Raw genomic sequence first — 24479 nt, 5'->3', positions numbered from 1 at the left:
AGGAAATTTCTTTATGGGAGGCTGTCAGGAGCTGATGGAAATAGCCATCACCCCCACATCTCCCCCTCCTCTCTTATATGATAGAATTTTTGTTTGCTTCCTCTTTGATCAAACAAAAGAGTATTGCAAAAAAAAAATGGTCAGAGAGATACGGAGGCTACCCGTACTGTTCTTGCCAAATCCATGCTCCAGCACAGAAGAAGCTCCTTTACCTGTATAAAAAGACTCTCTACTTATATATCTGAGATCCTTAGGATCCCAGATAGGAAACAGGCATCATTGGAAAACTCTACTGCCACTACACACCCAATTTACCGATAAGTACCATCCATATCCAGAGAAAAAACATCCCAATTACCCTGTCCCTAGGGATGGGAAGTAGAGAAGGTAATTAAACACTCCTCTAAGGTCACTGCTCATTTGACATCCCCCTTCCTAAATAATACAAACCTGACATTTCATCTCCTACTTCAGACTCTGACTTCAGTCTATAAGCTTCTTAATGTGACCCAACTGGGTCATTTTAAAGCTTGCTGTATGCATGTACCACCTGGGACCAACTGACAGCCTCTGCAGTGACTCTGTCAAGTAACCTTACATCACCATTCACTAACTGCTCTGACTCTGATGTTGCCACAACCCCTACCTTTTTCATATCACCCTCTTTGCTGTGGCAAGCTGTTTCAAGGCATCCGGGGCACACTCTGTAGGAATGTTAAGTTCCTTAGACTGTAATAAAACTAATCTTTGGGAAGTTCCCTGTGTTCAGATTTTCTTGTTCTGTTGCTCTCCTTGTGGATTTCCTGTCCTCTCCAGCTCTTACTATTTCCCAGAGACTCATACTCCAACCAAGGACTATCCATGGAGATAACCTAGAACCCTGACAATGCAGCCACTTCTGATGAGAACTGATAGACTAAGATCAGAAAGAAGGAGAGGAGGACCTCCCCTATCAGTGGACTTGGGGAGGGGCATGCATGCAGAAAGGGGGGAGGGTGGGGCCGGGAGGGGAGGAGGGAGGGGCTAATGGGGGGATACAAAATGAATAAAGTGTAATTAATAAAAGTTAAAAAAGTGGAAAAAAAACTAATCTTTGATACCTCATCTCAACCCCAATGCCATATTGCTAATAATACCTCGATTATTTGTGGTGCTCAGGTCTACCATCATCTGCCTGCTGGTTGGTTTGCACGCTGGTGCTCCTCTACCCCAAGCTGGGGGTGATAAATGAAAAGGAGACCCTACCAGTCCTTATCATGGACTCAATTGCTATCCAGCAGAATAAGAGGGCAATTCAAATCTTGCCCCTCTTGGCTGTTGCAGGAATCAGAGCAGCTGTTAGGACCAGAACAGCAGGAATAGCCACCTCACTGACTTTGTATTATCTGCTTTCTTTCCAGTTTATCCAGCACCTCCAGTAAGTGGCTCAGACAACATTAGCTCTCCAAGGACAGATCGACTCACTGGCAGCAGTAGAACTTCATAACTGATGAGGACTGGATCTTCTGACAGCTAAAGAAGGTGGCCCTTGCATCTTCCTCCAGGAGGAATGCTGCTTTTATGTCAACCAGTATAGAAAAAGACAAAATCCAACAACTCCAGACAAGTCTACAAAAGCGAAGGGAACAGCTCAAGCCCTCTAGCTCTTGGGCCTTTGAGAATCCCACATGGAAATGGATTCTGCCCTTCTTCACATCTCTTCTGCTCATCTTTCTGCTTTTTCTTTTTGCACTCTGCTTAATTAACTTCTTATCTACATTCCTCCAACAACAAATGCAAAAATTCTCTAACCAAACCATTAATCAGTTACTTTTACAGGTTTATGAACCTCTGCCCAAAGAACCAGATGACAATGATCTTCCAATCAACTCTAATGGTTGGGACCAGCCATACCCTGAGAATGACAGAGTTCCTAATCAGTAGGAAGTAGCTTGAAGAGCAAAGGTTGCCCCTATACCCTCCCCCACCATCGTCCCCCTCCTAGCTCCTCACTTTTTAATAAAACAAAAAGGGAGGAATGTTGGGATCCATAGGCAGGCATCTCTACAGCCAACCCTAAGGGGCCTTACAAACAGGATAGCATTCATCTGTGAAGCCACCTGAGGACCACCTGAAAGCATCTGTGCATGCTCTGGGACACCTTGTAAGATAACTCACACCAGCTGCTTTCTCTCTCTCTTTTTCTCTCTCCTACCCTGCCCAGAGATGGTCTCTGTGGCCCCCTCCCCCTCCCATTAATAAAGCTTTCCACGTGGAAACAGTCACATGGTGTGATTTATGAACCTGCCCTGTAACTTTGCTCTACAATCCTAACAGGCTTTATTAAAGAATGTATGTCGCTGGGAGTAGGCTTTGAGGTTTTAGAAGTCCACACCAGGCCCAGTATCATTCTCTCCCTGCCTCCTGCCTACAGATTAGAATGTATGCTTGACCTGCCACAGAGGGCCTCTGAAAGGGTCTACCCTGCAGGGTATCAAAGCAGATGCTGAGACTTATGGCCAACTTTTGGGCAGAATGCAGGGAATCTTATGAAAGAAGTGGGAAATAGTAAGACATGGATAGGACAGGAGCTCCACAAGGAAAGCAACAGAACCAAAAAATCTGGGCACAAGGGCCTTTCCAGAGACTCATACTCCAACCAAGGACCATTGATGGAGATAACCTAGAACCCCTGCACAGACATAACCCATGACAGTTTAGTGTCCAAGTGGGTTCCATAGTAATGGAAACAAGGACTGTCTCTGACATGAAGTCAGTGGCTGGCTCTTTGATCACCTCCACCTCAGGGAGTGTAGCCTTGCCAGGCCACAGAGGAAGAGAATGCAGCCACTCCTGATGAGACATAATAGACTAGGATCAGAAGGAAGGAAAAGAAGACCTCCCCTACCAGTGGACTTGGGGAGGGGCATGTGTAGAGAAGGGGATGAGGGTGGAGCTGGGAGGGGAGGAGGGAGGTTTACTGGGGAATACAAAGTGAATAAAGTGTAATTAATAATAAAAAAGAATAAAAACACAGAACTTTAAAAAAAAGCTATATCCAGTTCTATAATAAAAATATTGATTCTATATGTATATGTGAACAGTTTAAATCTGAAGTTTATTATTAATAAAAATTCTTAAAATGTCAGAAAAAAAAGAATATATGCTGGAAGCTATTGTTTCACCACCATGCTCACCTACAGACATGGCCCTTCCCAAGATGATCATGGGCTAACTCTCTAAAACTATCAGCAAGCCCTCAATTATATACTTTTTATAAGTTTCTTTGGTTATGGTTCTTCATCATAGCATTAAAAAGTAACTAAGACAGAAGGTGGTACCGAGAGTGGAGTATTGCTGTGATAGGCCTCCCCAAGTTATCTGTTGAAAGAAGGTGGCAGACTTTAGGTCTTTGGGCTAGAAACAAACTTGAGAACTTTAAGCATGTCTTAATGGGCCACCCTAATAGGAGCATGGAAGACATTAGTGCTGAAAGCAATGTGGACTATGCAGGCACAGCTCAAGAAGTTTCAACTGGTCATATTATCTGCTAAACTAAAGACCTTTTGGCAAAGAATGCAATAGCTTTTTGCCCTTTTCATGAAATTCTGCTTGAGGCTAAGTACAAGAGTCTATAGGAATGTAGCAAAGGAAATTTCAAGACAGCCTCATATTGATAAAAACATATAGTTATCAGTGATCAGTCTTTTTTTTTCTTTTTTTTGGGGGGTGTGAGGTTGTTGAGACAGAGTTTCTCTGTTTACCCTTGGCTGTCCTAGACTTATATTGTAGACAAAGTTGGCCTCAAACTCACAGAGATTCGCCTGCCTCTGCCCCCCTGAGTGCTGGGATTAAACACATGTGCTATAACACCTGGCTTAGTGATCACACTTATGCAGCTCTATAAAGAAAAAGAAAAAGAACAGCAAAGAAAAATATAAATTGTTCAATTTGATGAGAAAAAGAGAGTCAGGAAATATAATATTGGAGCCAAACCCTGCGAACAAGCAGATGAAAAGTTTATGAAAAAGCCTGATACATAATGAAATAAAAAGAATAATTCCCTCAAGGGAAGACCAACCCAGCTAAGAATCCAACTCCTGAAAGCAAGAATTATAGGACAGTTTAAACCCAAAAGAAATCTATCAACAATTGAAAACTTATTCAAAGCTTTTGGCAAAGTTCCTTGTTTTTCTTTCTGCTGTTCTCCTGAGAACATGCCTGGGACTAAATTGCAGTAGCTTTATTAGAAGTCATAGATCCAGAGTATGGACTTGATTTAACTTACAGCAAGATATCTGACAACTCTTAATGAAAGATCCAGAGCTAGCCAGGGGGCCATAGTTGACAATACTTCCAGAGAAAGAACCAGGATTACTACTGTGCCCCTTTTGTTAGTTCCACAAAGGAAAATGATACTTATTACAACTTAATCCTTTCTTGTATATTAAAATACCCACCACTGAAAGAAAAGGGGGAAGTTGAATTTTAAAAGGCACAACATCAAGAGCATTTATTGTTTTTACAGAGGATACAGGTTTGGTTCTCAAAAGCCATATGTTGCAAACTCCTTTTCAGATTTCCATATCTGAAAATTATGATGCCTTCTTTTGACCTTCATGGGCACCAGGCACACACATGTATACATGGTACACATGTATACACGCAGCCAAAATACTCATTCAACAATATCAAATGAAGATTTAAAAGTATATTAGCACATAATAGAGATAAACAACAAACAAAAGAAAAAAATTCCACCAACAAACTAACTCCATGTATGCAAGTCCTAAGTGGAAAAACAAAAACATGAAAACATGCTTTTAGCAAAAGTTTCTAATTCAATTTTCATTGATTCTTGTAAAAGTAATTTGGGAGAACTTTAAACAACTTAAAAAAGAACATAGGAATGGAATAATAAGTATAAAAACTAAGAACCAAATTAAATTAAAACTTCAACCTAAGATACAAAAACTGAAATTAGTAAAGAGACAGAGAAAAACCAAACTAAAATGATGTTTGGAAATTTAAAACATAATAATTCAAATTAAAAGGTAAGTAAAATGCTCACCAAGACAGAGGGCAATATAGAAAACAATATTAGTTCTGGAAAACAAAGTACAGGAATCAGATCATTCAGAGACTATAAAAATAAATTTAATATCTTTGATGTGTTCTTGGATCCGGTTTGCAAGTATTTTGTTAAGTATTTTTGCATCAATGTTCATAAGGGAGATTGGCCTGAAATTCTCTTTCTTTGTTGAGTCTTTGTGAGGTTTAGGTACCAAGGTGATTGTGGCTTCATAGAATGAGTTTGGTAATGTTCCTTCTGTTTCTATTTTGTGGAATAGTTTGAAGAGAATTGGAGTTAGCTCTTCTTTGAAGGTCTGGTAGAATTCTGCGCTGAAGCCATCTGGTCCTGGGCTTTTTTTGGATGGGAGACTTTTGATGACCGCTTCTATTTCTTTGGGGGATATAGGACTATTTAATTGATTTACCTGGTCCTGATTCAGCTTTGGTGAGTCAAATCTATCAAGAAAATTGTCCATTTCATTTAGATTTTCAAATTTTGTGGCATATAGACTTTTAAAGTACGTCCTAATGATTGTTTGGATTTCCTCAGTGTCTGTAGTTATTTCCCCCATTTTATTTCTGATTTTTTTTATTTGGGTGGTGTCTCTCTGCCTTTTAGTTATCTTGGCTAAGGGTTTGTCGATCTTGTTGATTTTCTCAAAGAACCAGCTCTTGGTTTCATTGATTCTTTGAATTGTTTTATTTGTTTCTAATTGATTGATTTCAGCCCTGAATTTGATTATTTCCAGCCGTCTACTCCTTTTTGGTGTGTCTGCTTCTTCTTTTTCTAGGGTTTTTAAGTGGGCCATTAAGTTGCTTGAATGAGCTGTCTCGAATTTCTTCTTGAAGGCACTTAGTGCTATGAACTTTCCTCTTAGCACTGCTTTCATTGTGTCCCACAAGTTAGGGTATGTTGTGTCTTCATTTTCATTGAGTTCTAGAAAGGCTTTAATTTCTTTCTTTATTTCTTCCCTGACCAGCACAGGCTCTAAGAGCAACAATCAATAAAAAGGACCTCATGAAATTGAAAAGCTTCTGTAAAGCAAAGGACACCATCATCAAAACAAAGCGACTGCCTACAGATTGGGAAAGACACCAACCCTTTATCTGACAGAGGACTCATATCCAATATATATAAAGAACTAAACAAGCTGAAAAGCAACAAACCAAGTAATCCACTTAAAAAATGGGGAACAGTGCTAAAGAGAGAATTCTCTGCAGAGGAATATCGAATGGCAGAGAAGCACTTAAAGAAATGCTCAACCTCATTAGCCATTAGGGAAATGCAAATCAAAACAACCCTGAGATTTCACCTTACACCCATCAGAATGGCCAAGATGAAAAACTCAAGGGACAACACATGCTGGAGAGGTTGTGGAGAAAGGGGAACCCTTCTCCACTGCTGGTGGGAATGTAAACTGGTACAACCACTCTGGAAATCAATCTGGCGCTTGCTCAGACAACTAGGAATAGCGCTTCCTCAAGATCCAGCCATACCACTCCTAGGCATATACCCAAAAGATGCGCAAGTACACAAAAAGGACATTTGCTCAACCATGTTTGTAGCAGCTTTATTTGTAATAGCCAGAAGCTGGAAACAACCCAGATGCCCCTCAACTGAAGAATGGATGCAGATACTGTGGTACATCTATACAATGGAGTATTACTCAGCAATGAAAAATAAGGAAATCATGAAATTTGCAGGTAAATGGTGGGACCTGGAAAGGATCATCCTGAGTGAGTTGTCCCAGAAGCAAAAAGACATGCATGATATATACTCACTCATATAAACATACAATATAAATTAACCCACTAAAATCTGTACATCTAAACAAACTAAGCAAAAGAGAGGACCCTAACTAAAATGTTCAATCCCCATCCTGAAAGGCAAAGAGGATGGACATCAGAAGAAAAAGAAAATAGGAAACAACCTTGGAACCTGCTACAGAGGGCCTCTGAAAGCTTCTGCAGTATAGACTGTCAAAGCAGATGCTGAGCCTGATGGCCAACTGATGGGCAGAGTGAATGGAATTTTATGTAAGAAGTGGGAAATAGTAAGAGCTGGAGGGGACAGGAACTCCACAAGGAAAGCAACAGAACAAGAGAATTTGAACACAGGGAACTTCCCAGAAAATCATACTCCAACCAAGGACTATTCGTGGAGATTACCTGGAACCCCTGCACAGGTGTAGCCCATGGCAGTTCAGTGTCCAAGTGGTTTACATAGTAATGGGAAGAGGGACTGCCTCTGACATAATCTGATTGGCCTGCTCGTTGATCACTTCCCCCTGAGGGGGGAGCAGCCTTACCAGGCCACAGTAGAGGACAATGCAGCCACTTTTGATGAGAACTGATAGACTAAGATCAGAAAGAAGAGGAGAACCTCCCCTATCAGTGGACTTGGGGAGTGACATGCATGCAGAAAGGAGAGGGAGGGTGGGATCAGCAGGGGAGGAGGGAGGGGCTTATGGGGGGATACAAAATGAATAAAGTGTAATTAATAAAAAATTTAAAAAAAACATGGACTGTCAAATGCTTTGCTGTTCCATAAGTCACAATAAAAAGATTAGCCATGTTGGTTGAGGAGAGAGAGAAAAAATAAATAAATAAATTTAAAACATTAATGGAACTTGGGATTGTTGAGATACAATCAAAAGACCTAATATTTTAATTGTGGAATAAAAACATGATATACAAATTTAGGAAATATTTTCAGTAAAATCATACAAGAATAATTCCTAAACCTAGAAAGAGCTGCCCAGAGAATTATAGGAAGCTTACAGAACATCAAATAAATAAGTACATAAAAAGATATTTCATATGCCCCATTAAGACAGTAAAATTATAGACAGAAGAAAATGAATTTAAAGCTGAAAGAGAGATGCATCAAATTACTTATATAGGTAGTAGTATCATAAAAACAACTGATTATTTAACAAATTAAAAAGCAGAAGGGATTGGAAATGTGTATTTTAAATTCTAAATAACCATAACTGCTAACAAAGACAATTTATTACACCCAGCCAAATTATGTAATAGAACTAAGGATGAAATAAAAACTTTTCCAAATCAAAATACACTAAATGAATCTATGACCACAGAGGCAGCTTTACAGGTGATACTGGAAAAAATAATACAGACTGAAAATAGGATAATCACACCAAGACACTGTAGGAATGAACAGTATCAGGACAGTTAATCAAGATATCTTTAAGAATATACCACACATAAAAAAAAACCAGAGAGAATTAACCTCTTTTAATTGTAACTGAATATTATAAGTCAATTCCATAATAGAAAGAGAACAACTAGCAGACTGGATTGGAAAACAGGATCTAGGCCTTTTCTGTTCCAAAGAAACATATCACAGCAAAAGACACAAAATACCTTAGAAATAAAAGGATGATATTCATGTTTTCAAGCAAATGGAACTAAGAAAAAAGCAGGCATAGCTAAACTAATGTGACAAGATAAACTTCATCCCCAAAATTGTTAAGAAATATAAAGAATATCTTTTAATTCCTATAATTAATAATGGGAAAATCCATCAAGAGAATATTACAATTGTTAATGTATTTGCAATAAATTGCACATTTGATTTAGTAAAGCAAAACCTGCTAGGTGTAATGCAGTAGACTAGCCCCAATACATTGGTAGTGGGTGATTTCAACACCCTACTCTCACCAGCAGATATGTCTTTAAAAACTAAACACACAAAAAAACCCACTAAAGTTAAATGACATTCTAATCAAAAGGCCCTAACAGATATGTATACAACACTTCATCAAAGTACTAAAGAATTCACATTTTTCTTAGCAGCCCATGGAACTTTTTTCAAAGCAAGTCTCACCAAATATGGTAAAACTGAAAATAGCATTCCATATTCCATCATAGCATAATGAAATAAGGCTAGTCACTTACAGCAATAGAAATTACAGAATGTACATAAATACATGAAGATCAAACAAAACACTATTGAAAGATTACTTTTCACTGGAGTAATTAGGAAGGAAACAAAATTTCCTAAAAATGAATGACATTGAAAATACAGCATATCAAAAGCTATTGGATACAGTGAAGGAAGACTTAAGAGGAAAAGATTTAACTTTAAATTCATACATCAAAAACATTAAAGTTCTAAAATAAATAAATTTATGATGCAATATAATGCTTTGGGGAAAAAAAAGTTAACCAAACTGAAAGAGGCTATGATGGAAGAACTGCAGTGAAGAAGTGAGTTTTCTGGAGGTGGCCAAACATTTTGCATGTCTGTGATGGGTGTACCTTAAAGAGGCATGGCCCCAGAAACTGTGTCTCTGTACTGCTTCTTGGTGCTGCTTTGCCTTCCCATGACTGTCATTTCTGAATTCCTCATATATCTGGCATGGTGTAATTGGATATAGGGGAACCCTCACTGTCTATAGTCTGGTATGATTGATTGCTTTGTGGGCATCTTTTGGGCAAATTTTCTGCAGATGAACATGAAGATGTAATTTTATGAAATAATACTATTTAGATGAATTCATGATTTTATAATTTCAGATAATGATTTTACAGAATTTCTGAATTGATTCAAGTAGTTTTATGTCCCTCTCCTCCCTCAGCAGAATAGCAAAAGCTGCAAAGAAAAAAAAATTCTGTGAGCCTTCTGGTAACAACCTTTTTATATTATCTTGTTTGGTTCCTTAAGCCTCTACCTTCCTTCCAAACCCCACCCCCTCCAACCCTAAGTATGAGAGAAAAAAGGTATAAGGGATAGGGGTTGTTGACTTAGTTCCTGCTGATTAGGGTTGTTGGGTTCTTTGGGGCAATAGCAATCTCAGTCATCAGGATATCTTGTAGTTTAGCTAGCCAGCAACAGCAAACACAGCAAATGCAGCAGCAGAATAAACAAGTAGCTTTCTTCCTCCTCTCATCATCTTCTCGAAGTCTCCTTTTTCTCTGTCTTGGTGTATCCCTTCAAAGCTTTTCTCAAACTGTCCTGTCCTCTTTCAGAGCATTCTCCTGTATTTATACCCTCTCTGAGTCCTCAGAATTCCACTAACTGATGCTGTCGAAGACCATGCCCCTCTCTGAGTTGCATGAAGCAATTATCAACTATGGAAAACTAAAAGCAGCCCCATATTCCACATCTGAGAGTAAAACAAAGTACTATTTACATAATAAAACTGAGTTGTTAAAGAAACTAGAACTTCTACTACATCCTCATGTGTCAAAAAAAAGTGAGTTGCACTAGGAAGAGAAATAGGTTTGGGACAGACTTATGACCAAGGAAAAGTATTCAGTCTAGGTTATGTCCAGAGATGAGACAGTATGCCATGAACAGAGAATAGATAATTAGCTAATTTTGCTATATGAAACTTTAAAAATAAGATATAAGATAGATTACCTGTTTATTGGTATAAACCTTGTTAATCTATGACATTAAAAACTATTGCTTTGAACTTACTATGTACTTACGAAATGAAAAAAAAACTATTGCTTTGAACTTATAATGAGCTTTTGGAATGAAAGATACATAAAAACTATTTTTTTTTACGTTATAATGAACTTGTGAAAGGAGAGCTAGATAAAGAATGTTTGGTTAAGTGTGAATTTTAATAGAAAAACATGTAAGCAATAATCCTGCTGTAACTTCCTCCTGTGTAACAAATTTATCTGTTTTTTGATGATTGCTTTTACAGTTATGAGACAATTTTTCTTCTTATATAAAGAACTTTGTTTTAGGGAGTATAAAAGTGCTATGAGAGAAAAAGGTGTTCGTTTCTGGTGTTGGAGCTTTTTGTTCCCTGTATTCATGCGTGTGTGTGTGTGTGTGTGTGTGTGTGTGTGTGTGTGTGTGAAGTTGTTGAAGCTTATTGGAGCTTGTTGGGCTGCAGCCTGCCTTTGCTTCCTCCACTAAGTGTGAGTGTGTGTGAGTGTGTGGTTGTTTCCTTCTTTTCCTTCTCTCCTGGCTAGCCACTACAAGTGGCCTAAGTCAGATGCTATCATCAATGGCTACTAAAGTGTTAAAAGAGTTCATAGTTTCTTACTTGCTAAAAACACTGCTGGCTTCCCCTTCCTCCTTTATCCCCTTTTAATTGCCTGCAGCTATCAGCAGAGTTCTTGAGTTACCAGAAACTATCACCCTCTGCGACAGCTCTGTGCCCATCTTCTTAGTCTACCCTGACCTGTCTAAACTGGTCTTCAACAACAAACCAAACTAAACTAGAAAAAGCATAGATGGGATTTAATGAACAAAGTCAGGTCTGGAAAAATTATATAGAAACACACACACACAAAATTATATAGAAACACACATACAGGCACACAAAAGATTTCCTTAATGAACAAAAATCCTCAAAAACACACTATTCATCATGACTAAGCTATCTTTATTCTACTGATTCAGGACTGGTTCAATTTAGGTAAGTAAATTTGCAATTCCTAACATAAATGGAATAACAGGCTAAAAATATGTGAGAATCACAATAGAGGTAGAAAACATTTTTTACAAAATCCAGCCTCTCCACATGACTAAATTCCTGGATATTTGTCTAGGATGTTAGTAGCATATGCCAGTAAAATAAAGGCTGTGCATGACAAACTACACCAAAAATTACACTAAATAAAGACACACTCAAGAACCTAGGCCCCCTACAAAGATGTAGCAGATGGGCAGCTTAGGCTTCATATGGGTCCTTTAGTAAGGGAAGCAGGGACAGCATTGGACAGGAACCTACTTGCTAGCTTTTTGGTCAATTCCCCCTAGGGAGACTGCCTTGCCAGGCCACCGGGGAAGAGGACATGCTCAGTCCTGATGCAATTTGATGAGCTGTGGTGGATGGAAAAGGAAGCTCCCCTTTTCTGAGGAATAGGTGAGGGGAAGTAGGGAGGGATGGGGCTACAATCAGCATGTAAAATGAATAAAAGAGTAAATAAATTTTAAAAAAGCATAAATAAATTCACACATTTGTAGGCATAAAAAAAGGCTTTGCATAACAAACCCATACGAAAAATTACACTAAATAAAGACACACTCAATGCCTTTTCAGTAATGACAGGAAGAAGACAAGGATGTTACTCTTTACAAAATACTCATTTAAGCATTAACAAGAACAACATCAGAAGAGACATAAAACTGATATAAATGAAAAAAGAAGTAACAAGAGTATTCCTTTTTGCAGATCATATGATACTATACATAAGAACCTAAACATAAGAGATGCTAAAGACTCCACCAAAATCTTTTTACACCTGTGTCATAGCACAGTCAAAAGAATGACATATAGTGAATGATGCCTTGGGGAACTCTAAGAGAGGTTCCAGGAAAAAAAGGCATAGGGTCTTTTACCTCAGATGCATTTTGTTCCCTGGATTGTTTTTGGATGTGATTTCATGACTCCTGTGACAAAACATTTAAATTCAATTTATAAGACAGGTTTAATTTTGATACATGTTGGAACATAGCTATAGAACCCAGTCTAGTAAAAGGATATGTTCAGTACTGTCCTCAGTGTACACTGAATATAGATATGTCCTTCTGCTTTGCTTTTATGCTTTCCCAGATATAATCTGTAGTACATACCAGGAAAAGGTATTTAAGTTATTCTCTCCTGAAAAAGTTCTGGGAAAGGGCTGATCATTAATATTTAGTATGTGTTTACTTGCACTTATTTGCATGTTTTTCTGATTTCAATCAACCTTCCCTGGGGCATTGCTTTCTTTATTACATTCATGTATAAAAGTATACTGAAAATAAAGTAAGGTTGTCTGCAGCATTAGACTATGGTCTATTCATTCTTTAATGTCTTCAAGGGCCAGGTCTCCCAGACAGATTTGCATAGGTCAACAAAAGTTACCTTACATATCACCTTAGCAAATACACCTAACTATCAGTAAGATTGCAGGCTGCAAAAGCAACATGGAATAATCAATAGCTCTCCAATTTAACAATTAATGGCAGATTGAAAAAGAAATTGGGGAAACAATTCTGTTTCAGTCTCATAGGCACACAAAAGTAATATATCTAGAAATACACCTAACCAAAGTAATGAAATAATTTTGTCATAAAGTTTTTCAAAAAGAAAAAAAATTGAGGGAGATGGAAAGATATCTTATGATCATCAGTTGGAAGAATTAATATTATAAAATTATACTTCTATCAAAGACTACCCTACAGATTGAAGGCAAGTCTACTCAAAACTTCAATCCAACTTTTAAGAGCAGAAAAAATATCTAAAAATGTATTTTAAAAGCAAAAAATGACAAGGACAATCAAAGAAACAGAACAAAAGAAATACCAGAGAAAGCATCACCACATATCAGTTTTCAAATTATACTGTAGCATCATTGTTAGATAAGCAGCATGGTACTGGCATAAAAACTGACATATAGGTCAATGGAATAGAACCAAAGTCTCAGATATCAGCCGACGTTTCTTTAGCCATCTGATTTTGGACATGTAGGCAAGAAATAGAATTTGAAAAAGGACAGTATATTTAACAAATGAGGCTCAGGAAAGTAGACTTCTGTATGTAGAAAATTAAACTTGATCTTTATTTCTCACCCAGCAGAAAACTCAATTGCAAATGGATCGAGGACCCTAACATAAAGCTTGGTAACACTATTTTGATAAAGGAGAAAGCAGGAATGTGTGTTATGTTGGTGTGCCGGCAATTCAACTGGCCTACTCTATGGAGATTTTAGAGTCCTGACAACTCCTAAGTCACCATCTGTGCCAAGTGTGTCAGGTGCACAGGATATAACCGCCTACCCCCCACCTCTGTCTCTGTCTCCCATATGTAATTACAGTGTGATAGCTGACAAGATTTAACTTTACTCAAGTGGCTGAAACTTCAGTTGTGAGGTCACAACAGGTTGGAATTTGATGACTCCACATAATTCTGAGGACTGGGGAGCACAACTGCAGTCTGCCCAAGAGCTTGGGCTGACTGGTTCAAGTCAGGAGACCCAAGCACTGTGAGAGGATCCTGAGAGACACATTGGGAGAAGCAGGGTGGGCTTGGGCATGCTGGCCCAACTCGCTGTTTCTCCTGGAGCATTGCTGGTGACTAGTTCACTTGGCAACCAACTGCATTTAAGGTCAGTACAGGCTCTATCCTTCTATCTTGAGCAGTCTAGGCTATGGGGTTAAATACACACATGAACATGTACAGCTGACCTTTGTCAGTGTGTACTTACACAGTAATCACTACATTCACACCACGGTGGAGTGATCATCAACCCTCTTCCTCAATGGAAAAGAATTTTAGTGAATTTCAGCTCCTCTTTCTCCCTGCTGTGACTCTTACTACCAGTGTACACTCTACCTCTGGGGCGTTGCCTGCCACAAGGACAACGTAATGGGGTGTCTTGGTGTTTCATCTTTTGTTTCTGGTACATTTCATCTTATATAAAGTCCCAATGCCTTATCCATGTGTCATCTACATACCTTAGAGCTCTACATAAGAATTCAATTCTAACCTCGCCAGTACATCTATCTAAAGGCCTGCTGCCATTTTTGTCACCTGTGACTTTTTTGTAGCCAAGGAAGCCAGGATTACAGTTTTGTCTGACAGATTGAGATGGCATGGTGTATTCTTGGTTATCAAAATGCTCACGTAGCATGGGGTTTTTAGTTGGTTAACATTCACGATGTGGGGGAAAGCATGGTACATGATGTATAATCTTAATTACCTAAGTGTATGTACGCTTGTAGGATCTAGGACAACACACTGAGCTGAGCTGCTTGTGACCGGGTGACTTAGCTCTTGGATTCTTGTGTTTTGCTTCCTGTAATGCACATATTAAAAAATAAAAGGTTCTTTTAAAAGCTTAAAAAAAAAAGAATTCAATTCTATTGTCTGTTGAATTAGTCTTTATTTTGTATTTATTTTGTGTTATTAATTACAGTTTATTCACTTTGTATCCCAGCTGTAGCCCCCTACCCCATCCCCTCCCAGTCCCACCCTCCCTCCCTCTCCTTTTTCTATGCCCCTCCCCCAGTCCAGTGATAGGTCTTCCTCCCCTTCCATCTGTCCATAGTCTAACAGGTTGCACCAGGATTGGCTTCTTTGTCTTCCTCTCTGGCTTGGCAGTCCCCCCTCAGGTGGAGATGATCCAAGAGCCAGCCCATGAGTTCATGTCAGAGAAGGTCCCTGGTCTTATTATAGGAACCCCTCTTGGATACTGAGCTGTCTATCTTGGGCTACATTTGTGCAAGGAAGTTAAGTTATCTACATGAATGCTCCTTGGTTGGAGAATCTTTCTCAGAAAAGACACCTGTGCCCATATTTTTTGGTTCTGTTGCTCCCTTGTGTAGATCCTATTTGTGCTAGGTCTTTCTATCTCCCCCTTCTTTCATAAGATTCCCTATAGTTAGGTTATGCATCTCAGCATATGGTTTGATACCTTGCTGGGTGAAGTCTTTCAGAGGCCATCTATGATAGGCTCCTGTCCTGTATCCTTTTTCTCCCTATTCTGATGTCTGTCTCATTTGCCTTTCTGAATGAGGATTGAGCATCTTACCCAGGGTCCTCCTCCTTGCTTAGCTTCCTTTTAGGTATACAGATTTTTACCATGATTACCCTATATTATATGTCGAATATCCACTTATAAGTAAGTACCATATGTGTCTTTCTGCTTCTGGGATACCTCACTCAGGATGATATTTTCTCTGTCCCGCCATTTGCCTGCAATTTTCATGATTTATTTGTTTTTAATTGCTGAGTACTATTCCATTCTGTAAATGTACTGGAATTTCTGTATTCATTCCTCTACTGATGGGCATCTGGCTTTTTTTCCAGTTTCTGGCTATTACAAATAATGCTGCTAAGATCATGGTTGGGCAAATGTCCTTTTTGTATACTTGAGCATCTTTGGATACATGCCTCAGAGTGGTACAGCTGGATCTTGAGGAAGCGCTATTCCTAATTGTCTGAGAAACCGCCAGATTGATTTTCAGAGTGGTTGTACAAGTTTAGATTCCCACCAGTAATGGAGGAGGGTTCTCCTTTCTCCACATTCTCTCCAGAATGTGTTGTCACGTGAGCGTTTGATCATAGCCATTTTGATGGGTGTAACATGAAATCTCAGGTCATTTTGACTTGAATTTCAGTGATACTAAGGATGTTGAGCATTTCTTTAAGTGTTTCTCTGCCACTTGATATTCCTCTATTAAGAATTCTCTGTTTAGATCTATACCCCATTTTTAAATTGGGTTACTAAATTTGTTGTTGTATAACTTCTTAAATAATGTATATATTCTGGATATTAACCCTCTGTCAGATATAGGGTTGGTTAAGATCCTTTCCCAATATGTAGGTTGCCGTTTTGTTCTGATGACAGTGTCCATTGCTTTACAGAAGCTTTTCAGTTTCATGAGGTTCCATTTATTGATTGTTGATCTTATAACCTGTGCTGTTAGTGTTCTGTTCAGGAAGTTGTCTCCTGAGCCAATGAGTTCAAGACTCTTCCCCACTTTTTCTTCTAACAGGTGTAGTGTGTCTGGTTTTATGTTAGTGTCTTTGATCCACTTGGACTTTAGTTTTGTGCAGGGTGATGAGTATGGATCTATTTGCATTTTTCTACATGTAGACATCCAGTTAGACCAGCACCATTTGTTGAAGAATCTATCTTTTTTCCTATTGTATGGTTTTGGCATCTTTGTCAAAAATCAGGTGTCCATAAGTGCGTGGGTTTATTTCAGGGTCCTCTATTCGATTCCATTGATCCACCATTCTGTTGCTATGCCAGCACCATGCAGTTTTTATAACTGTTGCTCTATAGCTTAAGATCAGGGATGGAGATACAATCGGAAGATCTTTTATTGTATAGGAATGTTTTACCAATTCTGGGTTTCTTGTTAGGAAGTTGAGAATTTTTTTTCAAAGGCTGTAAAGAATTGTGTTGGTAATTTGATGGGAATTGCATTGAATCTGTAGATTGCTTTTGGTAGGATGATCATTTTGACTATGTGAATTCTGCCAAGCCATGAGCATGGGAGATCTTCCCAGCTTCTGATTTCTTCTTCTATTTCTTTCTTCAGAGACTGAAAGTTTTTTTCATATACGTCTTGACTTGCTCAGTTAGAGTTACACCAAGGTACTTTATGTTATTAGTGGCTATTGTGAGGGGTGTTGTTTCCCTAATTGCTTTCTCAGCTCTTTTGTATTTTGGATACAAGAGGCCTACTGATTTTTTGAGTTGATTTTATATCCAGCATCTTAGATGAAGGTGTTTATCAGCTGAAGGAGTTCCCTGGTAGAATTGTTGGGTTCATTCTTGTATACTCTCATATCATCTGCAAATAGTGATACTTTATCTTCTTAATTTCTGAGCTGAATTCACTTGATCTCCTTTAATTGTCTTATTGCTATAGCAAGGACTTCAACAACTATATTAAATAGTTGTGGGGAGAGTGGGGAACCTTGCCTTGTCCCTGATTTCAGTGGGATTGCATTAAGTTTCTCTCCATTTAGTTTTTGTTGTCTATAGCCTTGTTGTATATTGCCTTAACTATTTTTAGGTATGTGCCTTTTATCCATTAGCTCTCCAACAATTTAAACATGAATGGATGTTGGATTTTGTCAAATGCTTTTTCAGCATCTAAGGAGATCATCATGTGGTGTTTTTCTTTCAGTTTGTTTATATGGTGGATCACATTGATGGATTTCCATATATTGAAGTACCCCTGCATACCTGGGATAAAGCTTACTTGACTATAGTTGATGATCTCTTTAATACGTTCTTGGATTCAGTTTGGGAGTATTTTATTGAGTATTTTCATATCAATGTTCATAAGAGAGATTGGCCTGAAATTCCCTTTCTTTGTTGAGTCTTTGTGAGGTTTAGGTACCAAGGTGACTGTGGCTTTATAGAATGAGTTTGGTAATGTTCCTACTGTTTCTATTTTGTGGAATAGTTTGAAAATAATTGTTGTTAGTTCTTCTTTGAAACTCTGGTAGAATTTTGCACTGAAACCATCTGGCCCTGGGCTTTTTTTTTTTTTTTTTTTTTTTTAGATCGGAGACTTTTAGTAACAGCTTTTATTTCCTTAGGAAATATAGGACTATTTAATTGATTTACCTGGTCTTGATTCAGCTTTGGAAAGTGGAATCGATCAAGAAAATTGTCCATTTCATTGAGATTTTCAAATTTTGTGGCATATAGGCTTTTGAAGACCTAAAGATTGTTTGAATTTCCTCAGTGTCTGTTGTTATGTCTCCCTTTTCATTTATGATTTTGTTAATTTGGATCCTGTCTCTCTTCCTTCTAGTTAGTTTGGCTAAGGGTTTGTTTATCTTGTTGATTTTCTCAAAGAACCAGTTCTTGATTTTTTGAATTGTTTTATTTGTTTCTAATTTATTGATTTCGGCCATGAGGTTGATTATTTCCAGCCTTCTACTACTCTTCGGTATGTCTGCTTCTCCCCCCGACCATGGCTTTCAGGTGAGCCATTGAGTTGCTTGCATGAGATACTTCAAATTTCTTCTTGAAGACACTTAGTGCTATGAATTTTCCTATTAGCACTGCTTTCATTGTGTCCAATTAGTTTAGGTATGTTGTGCCTTCATTTTCATTGAATTTTAGGAAGTCTTTGCTTTCTCTATTTATTTCTCTCCTGACCCAGTTGTCATTGAGTAGCGAATTGTTCGGTTTCCATGGTGTAGGCTTTTTGCTATTTCTGTTTCTATTGAGGTCCATCTTTAGACTATGGTGGTGAGATAGGATACAAGGTATTATTTCAATCTTCTTGTATCTGTTGAGGCTCACTTTATGACCAGCTATATGTTCTATTTTGGAGAAGGTTCCATAAGGTGCTGAGAAAAAGTTAAATTCTATTGTGTTTAGGTGAAAGGTTCTGTACATGTCTGTTAGGTCATTTTGATTCATGACATCTGTCAGAGTCGTTGTTTCTTTGCTTAATTTCTGTTTTGTCTACCTTCCCTTTGCTGAGAGTGGAGTGTTAACGTCTCCCATTACTAATGTGTGGGGATCTATGTATGATTTCAGTTTTATTAATGTTTCTTTTGCTCTTGTATTTTGGGCATAGATGTTCAGATTTATGATGTCTTCTTGGTGAAATTTCCCTTTGATGAGTATGAAATGTCCTTCCCCATCTCTTTTGATTAATTTTATTTGAAAATCTATTTTATTAGATATCAGAATGGGTACTCCTACTTCCTTCTTGGGTCCATTTGCATGGAAAACCGTCTTTAAGCCCTTTACTCTCAGGTAATGTCTATCTTTGTGACTTAGGTGTATTTCTTGTTTGTAACACATTATTGGGTCTTGTTTATGTATACATTCTGTTAGTCTGTATCTTTTTTATTGGAGAGTTGAGTTCATTGATGTTGAGGAAGATTAATGACCAGTGGCTGTTAGATCCTTTGACATTGATGTTGACTGTGGTAGTGTGTTTGTGTCCTTGGCTACTTTTAGTTTTGCTGTAGTGAGGTTATTTATTTCCCTGGTTTCCTGAATGTAGTTAGCTTTCCTGGGTTGTATTTTAACTTCTAGTATCTTCTGTAACACTGGATTTATGGGTAGGTATTGTTGAAGTTTCTTTTTGTCATTGACTATCTTATTTTCTCCATCTATGAGCACTGAGAGTTTAGCTGGGTATAGTAGCCTGGGCTGACATCTGTGTTTTCTTAAGTTCTGCATAATATCCATCCAGGCCCTTCTGGCTTTCATAGTCTCTGCTGAGAGGTCAGGTATGATTCTGATGGGTTTGCCATTATATGTTACTTGGCCTTTTTCCCTTGCATCTTTTAGTATTTTTTCTTTGTTCTGTATACCTACAGTTCTGATTATTATGTGGCGGGAGGATTTTCTTTTCTGGTCTAATTTATCAGGTGTTCTGTAGGCCTCTTGTATTCTTATAGGCCTATTTTTTAAGTTGGGAAAATTTTCTTTTATGATTTTGTTGAAAATATTTTCTGGGCCTTGGAGGAAGGAATCTTTTTTCCTTCTATTCCTATTATTCTTAGGTTTTGTCTTTTCATGTCTTGGATTTCTTGGATCATCTGTGTCAGGAATTTCTTTTTTTTTAGATTTATGAACTTCTTTGATGGATATATTGATTTCTTCCATTGTATCTTCCACACCTGATATTCTTTCTTCCATCTTGCAGTCTATTGGTTTTGCTTACCTCTGTAGTTCCTGTTTTCTTCTCTAAGTTCTTTCTCTCCACAATTTCCTCAATTTGTGTTTTCTTTAATTTTTCCAATTCTATCTTCAGATCGTGAGCCGTTTTGTTAATTTCCTTTACCTGTCTGACTGTATTTTCCTTCAATTCCTTCAACTGTTTGTTTGAACATTCCTCTGTTTCTTTTCTTTTTTTCAGTGATTTAAGTATTTGCTCTATAAAGGCCACAAACTGTTTGGCAGCATTTGCCTGTATTTCTTTATGGATGGCCATAATCCCTTTGTCTTTATCTTCCTCCATTTCTTTATAGAATGCCATAATCTGTTGGACTTTATCTTCCTCTAATTCTTTATGAATTTTATTTGTTTCCTCTATTATTCTCTTCATAATTATAGATGTAAGGTTATCTACTTGAATTTCATTTATGCTGGGGTGTCCATATTGCTCTGTCTTTTGTTGGGTTGGTTGAGCTTCTATGCTTGCCTCTACCCATTGGGCTATCTTACATGTTGGGTGTTTTTTTTCTGGCACTTCCTGGATTCCTAGGGTGGGGAGATTTCCCTTGGCAGGAGATGATTTTTCCTGAAGGAGGCCTCCTCAACTTTTTGGGTATGGTCACTGAATGGCTGGTGTTTTTCAGGAATTGCCACAGCTCACCTGAGGAGTATAGACCTGAATGGTAAGTGTGGTCTTTGTTAATCAAGAGAGCTCTCCTCTCACACAGAGACGTCCTGGAGACAGCTGCCCTGCTTCTGGTTTCTTGTTCTGAATTTAGTGAGCTGCTCGTGTAACCTGGGCACCCCACGGTTTGATTTGTTTAGTTAGGGATAGTTGGTTGCCCCTTGAAACAGTATCTTGGGGCTGATCTTGGGGATCCTAGGCTTCTGTAAGTCTGAGGTTGGAGCTCTGTGCCTCAGTACCCAAGCAGTAATCAATGGCAGGTGAACACAGCTCTCTTGTGTGCAGCAGGAGTCTAGAGCCTGTAGCCTGCGGGGATCCAGAAATTTTTCTTGAGCTGGGTGTCCATCAGTAGGGCCAGATATCCTCCCCCAACATGGAGTTTCCTCCCAACAGGGAGACTCAGTCTTTGGTGTTTTGAGGTCCACAGTTCAGTCTGGGGTGATGCATAGAGCATGCAGGCACAGGTGGGAGGTGGCTCCAAACTGGTGACTGGGCACCTGCTAGGTTCTGGGTAGTTCTCAGGACCTTTTCCATGTGTGGTGATGCGTCGGCTAAGTGCTCTAAGCTTGGACCTGATGTTTGCCTTGCTGTGCTGTTTTCTCCAGACAGGGAAACACAGTCTCTGGTACCCTGGAGTGCACAGTTCTGTCTGTGATGGAGAGATGGGCATGCAGTAGGTCTCTGGGCTGAGGGCTTTATGCCCGCAGGTCCCCAGGACCTTTTCCAGGGAAAGACTGGGTGACCTGAGTTCAGTATCATTTCCTTCCTTCCCTGTGGGATTTTCTCAAGACCGGGAATCTCAGTCTCTGGTGTTTTCGTGCCCACAGTTCAGCCTGGGTAGGTTCAGGACACGCAGGCTTGTGCCTCTGATCTGGTGACCGAGTGCCTGTCTGGAACAGGGAACTCTTCTGGGTTTTAGTTGTGTGACCTGAGAGAAGATCCAATTGCTTCCTACAATGTGGGGTATCCTTTCACCTGCGAATCACAATCGATGCTGTTTTAGAGCCCAGAGTTCAGTGTCTTGATCACTGTGACTACACTGTTATCCTGCTCCTCAAATGCAGTGTCCTCCCGGAGCCGCTATGTAGGATCTCCTAGACTTTAATTTAATATGGTGTTGTCACTGGGTGTACCTCATCTCTGCAAAAGTAACATTTGTTAACATTTTCAGACCCTTAGCAGGTTTCATTTTGCCCCTTGTCCTTTCTCTACTTTCTGTCCACCAGGAGGTGAGTAGCCTCTGCCTCTTAAACACACCACAGTGATTATTTCACCACACACCTGAACAAATAGACAAAAGGACTCAAATCTATGAAAATAAAAATGAACATTTATAACTTTTTTATGATCATAAATAATCCATGTCATTTTAAATTTTTTTCTCATTCTATTTTACATACCAATAAATAATACAAATCAATAGAGATGCTTGCATTTATGATGGGTAAACTTAGTGCTTTTTCAAGAATATTATGATGTGACAGATGGAACATGCATAAACATAAAAGATACATTGAATTTTAACCTTCCTTAGACTGTAGTGATAACATACTGTGTTCAACTCTATCATGATGTTGAGGAATGGCATGGCTTTTTATTAAGGATATGTACCTAGAAGTCCAGGTATTTCATGCCTTTCCAGTCAGTGTCCCCTCATAAAGGTGCCCAACTGCTGGTCGTCCTCATTTTCTGTGATTAGTCAGAGGCTAGAGAAGGAAGTAAATGGTCATATGGGCTAGTGGTTGAGAGAGAATGCTGTTCTTGCAGAAGATTAAATTTTGTTTCCTAAAATCTGTGTAAGACTATTTACAACCAGTACAACTCTAATCCAGGGCATCTGGTGCCTCTGCTCCATGTCAGTACATGCACTCAAATGCACAATCCACAATTAAAAATAAAAAAGTAAGCACACTACAGTACAGAAATCTAAAGAAGTTGAATAGCAAGGAGGACTTTAAAGAGGATTCTTAATTGTCATTCAGAAGAGCACATAGAATAAACACTGGAAGCAGTTGAGGAGAGGGAACAGAACTGTCCCCTACCATAAATGTCTTGTGAGAGACTACAACAACTAGGGAATCCTAACAGATGCCTAGAGTCACAGCCAACGTTGGGCAGATTGCAGAGATTTGTAAGGAAATGTGGGGAGATAGAAAGACCCAGACAGGACAAGAGCTCCATGAGAAGACTAACATAGACAACATTCTGACACCAGGAGACCTGCAGAGACTGATGTACCAACCAAGGACCACCCATGGAGAAGATCTAGTACCCCGATCTCAGATGTAGCCCAAAGGCAGATCAGTCTCCATGTGGGTACACTAATGAGATTAGCAGGGGTTGTCTCTGACATGGAATCTGTTGTTGCTCTTTGATAAATTTGCCCCGGTGGGGTGGCCTCACCAGACCACAGAGGAAGAGCATACAGTCATTTCTAATGAGACTTCATAGGCTAGGGTCAGATGGTAACAGAGGAAGACTATACCTTTCTGAGCATTAAGGGAAGTGGATAGTGGAAAGAAGAAGGGATGGTGGGACGAGGAAGAGTTCAGAGATGGGGATGCAATCAGAATGTAAAGCTAATAAGTTATAAAAATAAATTTAAATTTAAAAATAGAAAATAATAACCTTTGGGGTTAAAAAATAAAGAAGAAATATTTTTATTTTTTGATAGTTCTCAAATTCAACTATACCAAATCAGTAACTAGATACAGACAGGATACTAAGGTAGTAAACTTATGGTAACATCATATCAGAAAACATCAACCCTGATCCTTTCATTAACATCTATCTGGACCATATTATTTAGCATGACTGATCTTTGGTCACTAATCTTGGAATCAAAGCCATTAACTACATTTCCAATTTTTGAAATGAAGTGCATGTTCATAGAAAAAAGACTAGACAGAAAATTACACGTGTTAGATAAGCTCTATTAGTAAGGAGGCTCATGAGCATGATTAGCCATGTCCAAGGACTGAAATGGGAGAGCATGAAAAAAAAAATAACACAATAATACGGGCAGCATAATAGAGCCTTAAAGGGAGGGATTTCATGTAATGGCGTGAAGGGACTTTTCTGAGTCATGTTTTCATGATAAGCACATTATGGGACAAGTGCCCTTTTTTTTTTTAGGTCATAATGTTCTGCCAGTAATGTCTGATGGTCAACAGTTCATTGTCCTAAAGGACAGACTGCAGAGTATTGTGACCAAATCTCTGGGAGAAGGAAATCAGTATCTTGAGGATCAGTGATTTAACTTTAATAGCTTATTACTCCATCAATACTCTCTATTAACATTTTTTCTGCTGCTGGGATTAAACCAGATTTTATGTACAAGAAGACACTTGTAGCACTGAGCCTTTTAGTTGGGGCTACAAAATACAAATATTTTCAGGTATGCATATGTAAATATGTGTGTATGTCTGTATACACAGAGTGGTGTGTGTGTGTGTGTGTGTGTGTGTGTGTGTGTGTGTCTATGTATTATGTAATTACAGTGCTATAGCCAACAAGATTTAACCTCACTCAACTGGATGAAACTTCAGTTGTGAGGTCACAACCAATTGGAATTTGATGACTCCACATAATTCTGAGGACTGGGGAGCACGAG

This window comes from Psammomys obesus, unplaced genomic scaffold (genome assembly GCF_907164565.1).
Source record: "Psammomys obesus unplaced genomic scaffold, mPsaObe1.curated_primary_1811, whole genome shotgun sequence".
In the NCBI taxonomy this organism is placed as follows: domain Eukaryota; kingdom Metazoa; phylum Chordata; class Mammalia; order Rodentia; family Muridae; genus Psammomys; species Psammomys obesus.
The sequence above is the reverse complement of the archived record's forward strand: the minus strand, read 5'-3'. Positions refer to the sequence as shown.